This window comes from Hippocampus bargibanti, linkage group LG18 (genome assembly GCF_051943395.1).
Source record: "Hippocampus bargibanti isolate YZ-2025 linkage group LG18, ASM5194339v1, whole genome shotgun sequence".
Taxonomy (NCBI): Eukaryota; Metazoa; Chordata; class Actinopteri; order Syngnathiformes; family Syngnathidae; genus Hippocampus; species Hippocampus bargibanti.
Window position 1 is genome coordinate 10,036,934 of NC_142751.1, and position 7,643 is coordinate 10,044,576.

The window sequence follows — 7,643 nt, forward strand, 5'->3', positions numbered from 1 at the left end:
TAGAGCCATGTCCATTCAGCAGACACTCAATAATTTTTATTTATAATGTGTAATTATTTGTATTTATAATTACACATGAATTAACCTTTGAGGCCAACTGAGGTTTAAGACTCACTTTCCCCCAAATTACACTCAACAACAGTCCTGACGCAAAACTCCTGTTACTTGCTGATTGGTCTGCCAGCAACACAAAAATAAATTTTCATATGTAAAAAAACATTGAAAAAAGACGGCCATTGCATTGAAAATAAAAAAAATAGCAAAATCAATGACGATCCACTCATTATCAATGCTATAAATGTAGCCTTCTGTAGGCCCGTGTTTTGTTTTTCTACTTCTTTCATTCCTTTCATAACTTTGCTGCTGTGAAATGTACATTTCTCCATTGTGAAACTAATCAAAGTAAATCCAATCCAATCCTTTTCAAAAATACAAATCTGTGGTTAGATCTGAAATTGATGAAGAGATTTGCAGCGTGGAAGAGTAAAATAATACAATTGAGGGGTGTCCTTTCCACAGTGAATATCTCATCGGCTGCAACTCACCAGCAACCTTGACGAGGACAAACTTAATCCAAAATCGGTTGAATGACACCAGTGTCACACAAAAGCGGGACCAGGCTTTAATTCCACACATGACCACAAGAGTGCAGTCTTTACATATCACCAGCAAAATTAGACAGCTACAATGATTAAAATTCTTATTTTGAAGTTAGGATTTTAAGATTTTTAACGTGACACCAAAGACAACTTCTCACAATAGTTTTCGATTTAGAATCCCAGCAACAACTTCCACAACAAACACACCCATCAAGACACAAGACAATTGTTTTTACATTGTACACCACAGGCTACAATTATAATTCCAGTACAAATTGTTTACACTGCTTAAAATATTTTGATGATGGCAATAGATAAGATCGTGCCTATGATTTAATGCATTATTTTTTTATTATGTTTGAAAATATTCACTCATGAATGCATAACATATGTTGGTTTAAATAATGCACTCCCCCTCCCAGATCCCAAATATTGTGTATGGCGCAAGCAACACGATAACAATTGAAATACCCAACAACAGAAATGACAAAGTACGTTCTGGCCAAAAGATTTGAATACCGGTTTCATACCTTTGTATAGTTCTGAAATACCGGTTTTTCATATTTGTGGGAAAATAGCTTAACTCATTTTTAAAGGTTAAGTCAGAGTGCGACAAACCTTTTCTGCTTGCAAGGGTTGTATAATGTCTGCTACAGGCCGTACTCCGTTTGGACAATTTCTAAATGGTTATATATAATGAACACATTTGTTGGTTAAGTGTTTTGGGGGAGATTCAATAGCAGTTCTGAGATTTGCAGTTTCAAAGGGATGATCATATTATGACTTACAAAAAAGTGTAATACTTATTCACAGGCAACAGAGGGAGACTGCACTTCCTGAAGGGGAAGCCTAAAACATAATTTGAGCTACAGTGATACCTTGGCTTACGAACTCATTTGGTTCCAAGACAGAGTATGCAAGGCGAAAAGTGTGTATCCCAAAAAATAATTTCCCATAGGAAACCATTAAAATGAGAATAATCCGTTGCCAAGTTCCCATAAAACCTAATTTTCTACTTTCTAATTTTCTAATCCTTAAAACTACACAAAATATACCTTATAAATGTGCTATGGTATTATAATTAAAGAAATAAACTGTACTGTATAATAAAGTGGTTTTATTTACCTTTGTGATAGTCATTGATGGAATGGAGTGGCCGGTTACATCAGCATTAAACGCTTGATGAGGAACGTAGCCTTCTTCTTTCACCATCTTGAGGAATGATCTCTTGGAGATGCTTTCTCAGCGATAATTTTACCCTGTTCCTCATCAATTGTGTTCTGTTTAGCTGGGTTGGTAGCTTTTTGCATCAAGTGTACAGATGGCTTGTGCGGGTTATTTGTGGAGCCTGATTGATTTGGTTATTTTAACCTTCCAGTCTACACTGTGCTTTTGAACTATCAAAGTTGAAACGAGTCCAAATTTCACTGTTTTCTATCCATTTACTCACAATTTCACTTTTATTTTTTTTCTTCCACTTTTTGTTTCAAGCTCTGTCATCTCCCTTTTGTGTGTGTGTTTTCTCTCTCTCTGTCGTCTGCCTGTCTCTTTAAAGTTTAACCCCCACACCCCACCGCTGCGTTCTTGAGCAATGACGTGGATTTAACCAAAGACTGGGGGCGGGGAATAGAGGACAAAACAGTCTGCCACCATTTTCTTGTTAGGAGAACGGGCTCGTTCGCGAACGACACATCACTCATTGTGGCGGCTCCGTGTGTATCCCGAAAAATAGTTTGTATGCCAAGGTAACATTTTCATAAATTTAACGTTCGTAAACCGAAATGATCATAAGTCAAGGGGTTCGTAAACAGCGGTATCACTGTACTTAGATGATAAATCGTTGGAATCATTTCCCACGTGACCAGTGCGTGCTTCATGCACACCTTGAACAGTTGATTGCACATTTTTATTGAACTCTACGTGATATCCGGTGCATGTTAGGCTGTTGCAGTTATTACAACAAACATTCAAACATTGCTGGGACATTTCAAATTCAGGTCAGAGAGATATGATCAGGAGAGGAGTTACCATCCCGTCTTCAATGAAGAACAATGGGCTTGGTTGGGCACAACCGAGGCTTGCACATCCTGTTCTGACATGGCCACACACAATGCTTCATTTCTCAGGCTGATTTAAGGCACCTGATTACGCTTATGAACTGATGTAATGGAAAGGCAGACTACACTGTCAGTATTGTTGCAGCTCTGACTGAGCCCCAAATTTCCAGATCATGTGGCTGTGACCAGAGGAAAGCACTTCATGCCCATATCTTCAGTGAGTTAACCATTTATGAGTCCTGAAAAGTAATCAGGGCGTTAAGTCTGTGTAAGCTCTCAGCCGTAAAGGAGTGGTCCATCGATGAGAAGGTTTCTTCAGCCGTCATCTGTACTTCTTTGAAGGTGTCGGACGTTTCGCTTCTTATCCAAGAGGCTTTGTCAGCGAACTAAAATCTTTTTGCTGGTAGTTTTGACCCTATATATATCCCTACTGTCCAGACGTGGCTGTGCCAGACTCTGCTATGATTGGTCCCTGCTTTCAGGTTGGGGGGAGCAGAGGACTACTCCCTGCGGCTACACTAATTACTTCTATTGTCCTGCCTGAGTATGGAGTCTACGACTGGCCTGATTGCTCCATTGGATCTGATGTCACCTCATCAGCATAACTAAGCCTATGTTGCTTTAGAAGTCGCTTGTAGGAACAATCCAAATTGAACCTCACACCACCACGGCGATTTAGTGAAGGGTTTTGCTGGTTTATGAAAATAGCTTCTTTTACACCCCTTTCAAACCCTCTATTTACTTTCGCTAAGATTTTAACCTCATTGTCATCAAATGAGTGGTTGCTAGCATTTAGGTGCATATTTACTGCAGATTGAGGCCCACTAGTATTATCCCTGCGATGTTGATCAAGTTTTTTTTGAGAATTTGTTTAGTCTCCCCAATGTATTGCTCTTTACAATTTTCATTTTTACAATGTATTGAATAAACTACATTACTTTGTTTTTCATTTGGCATCCTATCTTTTGGAGGCAGTAATTGTTACCTTAAAGTGTTTATCGGTTTGAAATAAGTAGGGATTTTGTGTTGCCAAAGGACAGGTAGTTTTTCAGAAACCCCTGCAATGTAAGGTACTGCTACTCCTCTCCTTCTAGTATTTTCAGAATTTATTAATTTTTGTTTCATTGTCTATTCTTTTCTTTTGACATTTATCGAGAGTAATCAGGGCATGTATGTGGCCATTGATGAACTCACAAATCAATTTGATTTTGCATTCTATTAAATCTTAAGGTCTTATTTCAAGTAAAAGTGGAATGGTAGTGTTAACACGTAATGTATAATCAGGCCAAATTTGAGCATTTGCAGTTTGACAGACATCCGGTTTGAGGGGGAAGAGTATGATTGTTGGGGAAGATAGATTTCTACTGTATGTGGTGTGTAGTTTTGGTCATCCGTAGTATACCACATACTATCAGTCAGAACCTACGTTTTTACATATTTTTTTCCATGTCATGTGAAGAGACTCGCCTCATATTTCAAAAGTTGGCTATGATGTTAAATATAGGCATGTGCGTAGCCTGTTTCACGATCAACTAAAATAAGGGCACGGTACACGAGATTGCTTTGACATAAACACGAACGTTTGTGTATGTTTTTTTTTTGTGACCTTGATGATCTGTGTTTGGGATTCAATATTGCAAGATGAAATCCTTGGGCCTGATGTTCCTGCCCGATGAAAGTCTAGCTGAAAGTGCAGTCTGTGTCACAATGGTTGTCCATAGGCTACTCGGTAAAACATCATGAGAGTCAACTTCAAAATAAAAGTGACAGAAATACTTGATATCAATACCAATGCTTTACTTTAAATAAATCATTGTGGTGAATGACTGGACTTCAAAATGAGGCTGGTTTGATAGCACACACAGATTTGACGCTGAGCTTTCACCACTTTTTACAAGGAACTGCAAGATCTCCACATATCTCCAAAAATAGTTTACCAATGCTTATTAATGTCGGTATAATTTGCACTGATGAAGAATCAAATTGCAACATACTGGGAGATGTTTCCAATATTTGACCCCTCTAATGTAATATTATTATTATTATTATTACATTTAATTTAATAACAGCCTTTCAAAACTCTGATGTAGTAAAAAAAAGTACTATAATGCAGTAAAAAAACAACGTATTTTCCGATGTGTAAGGCGCACCCCAATGAATGGTGTATTTTCAAACTTTTTCCATATACAGTACACACCTTCAATGAATGACAAAAGTTTTACAAATATACTGTAATATAGGAATATATAAAAGTTTTCCAAAGCCACGCCACATTACTGTATCAGGCACTACAGTAGAGGCTGGAGTTACACACGACTTCTTCTACACGGCGAAAAGGAATGGGTGGCTGCTGATAGTAGTTGTGAGACCTGTTGTGTCTCAATATTACTTCACATATAAGGCACAGGGTCATCTTTTGAAGAAAATCAAGGCTTTTGGGTGCGCCTTATACACCAGAAAATACAGTAAGCAAATTATCACTGTAACAGCGGGAAAATCATCAAAACGGCCAAATCAAGACTGTCATTTTTTTGGGGGAGGGAGGGCTGCTGTGGTATACCCTATGCAATGCTGGGAAAGTGGGGGGTTCCACTCCCCCTTTGAAGACGCTCCATCACCCGCCGCCTATGGACTCCAGGGTTCTGTGGGATCCGAGTGCGCAGACAGTGTTAGCACGCCAGATATTAGGGCCTGATCAAAGCTGGCTCATTCTGCCTGACCGATTTCCACAGGATTAAGGATTAGGTAGACAGGAAGCTGGGAGAGGCACACAGACTATCCGGGAGAGACCACAAAAAAAACGGGATGGTGATGGGAGAGTGAAAACGTTGGCGGAGACAAAGAGTGGTCATGAGGCACTAGTAAAGTACATCTTGGGAAAAGAATGCAAGTCCAAGGTCGTGTGACTCGTTATGCTATTGTACAATATATGAAACCTGAAAGTTCATTTACTACACAGTCAGAAGCAAGTTAAGTAAGATTTATAGAACACATGCTTTTAGTATTGCCATGTAGAGATGCCAATAAATTGCGAAATCATGAAATCAGGAGCAAATCCAACAGGCAAGCAGCATTTAGGTCCCATTGGGTTGGAAAAAAGAGTCAACGCGACGTGAGCGGGGAAAGGAGAGAATTACCATCGTCAACAAGATTAAGCAGGGGGAGTTGTATTATATAGTCACCAAATAAGAAAGCGTTGGAAATTAATTTGAGAAAAAATGAGCAGCTGCACCTCATTACCAACAAAGCAGTAAAAATGGCTGAAAGGCCACATAGAAATTCTTTCCCCATTGTCCAGTATTATCGTGCCGAGTGATCAGTTAATCCAAGATGAATCTCGCACAGATTGCCCACAGCATTTAGGAACACCTTCACATTCACATGCCATCCAATGCAAATACAGTGATACCTCGGATTACGAACGCTTTAGCTCACGAACTTTTCGCCTCACGAATATTAAATTTGCAAGTATATAGTCTTGGCTAATAAACTAATTTTCGGCGGATGACCCAAACCACACGGCGCCATGGTGGCTTGCGGACTAGTTTTCGGCGGATGAACACCAAACCACATGGTTGAACAGCCATTAGTTTTCCACATCCCCTTTGAGTGCAGGCGTGGTTTACTATCGAGTGGAGTACATTTGCTATTATGGGATGCAAAAAGAACACACCACAGGCAAGTGTTAAGCCGAAGAGTGAGGGTATTATCGCAGAGAAAGAACGGCAACTTGACTCGGATATCATCAAGAGGCAACAACATCAACGACCATCACACAGGTAAATAAAACGACTTTATTATATAGTACAGTTTATTTCTTTAATTACAGTCCTTATGGAATGTGACTCTCCTTCCAAACAGCAATTCCCTCATTCCATCAAGCCATCAACGACCATAACAAATGTAAATAAAATGACTTTATTATACAGTACAGTGTGTTTCTTTAATTACAATACAATTGCACATTTATTATACATAAAATAAGGTATATTTTGTGTAGTTTTAAGGCGTATTTAGTGGAAAATTATGTTTTATGGGGACCTGGGAACGCATTATTCAAATTTTTAATGGTGTCTTATGGAAAATAAATGTTCGGCAGACGAACTTTTTGCCTTACACACACTTTCTGGGAACCAATTAAGTTTGTGAGCTGAGGTATCACTGTATTTACTTGTTGTGAAAAACTTCCCCTGTGTGTCTTTTTAGATAATATAATACAATGTAAACTTCTGGTTTCTACTGGAGATAAAGTCAGCTTCTACATACCGTAATTTCCGGACTATAAGCCGCGACTTTTGTCACAAGCATTCGACCCTGCCGGTTATGCAACGGTGCGGCCAATTTATGCATTTTTTTCCTCACGACCACTAGATGACAAGCGGCGAGAAATCGTTTATCAAAACTGGCCATATGCAAAGAGCAACTTTTTCAGTAGTCTACCAGTGGAGCAGTGTGAAAATAAATCACCAACGGGTTTCGAAAAGCCGGTCTGCCGCGTGACGGAGGGGACAGCACAAGTTCAAGAGTGACTTTACCTCAGGATGAAAGTGACACTTGATGCGACAACGAAAGAGAGAATGAGAACATCTGTGGCGAGGAATGTCTGACGCTATTCAAATCTGAAATGCAGAAAGAAGACTTCCATGGTTCTTGTGCACAGGAAGAAGATGAGGACGGCTCTCAGCGACTTCCTATGTCTTTGTCTTTCCGTGTCTCAGTGACTTGGTATGTTTTTGTGCCTAGACCTGTTAGCGAGTGCTAACGTCTTGCTGCTGTGTTACAGCCGTGTCTCACTTTTACTGGCATGTTTTTCTAAGGGCTGTGTTACGATCGTAATGCTTGTTGTGTTGCTGCCACGTAACAGGCACTGTTTTGAAAGAACAGTTAAGGTAGATTAATAAAAATGTGAAAACATTTTCTGTGTACCATCTTTATAAACAAGCGTCTTATAGACAGGTGTGGTTTATGTATGTACTAAAAGATTTTT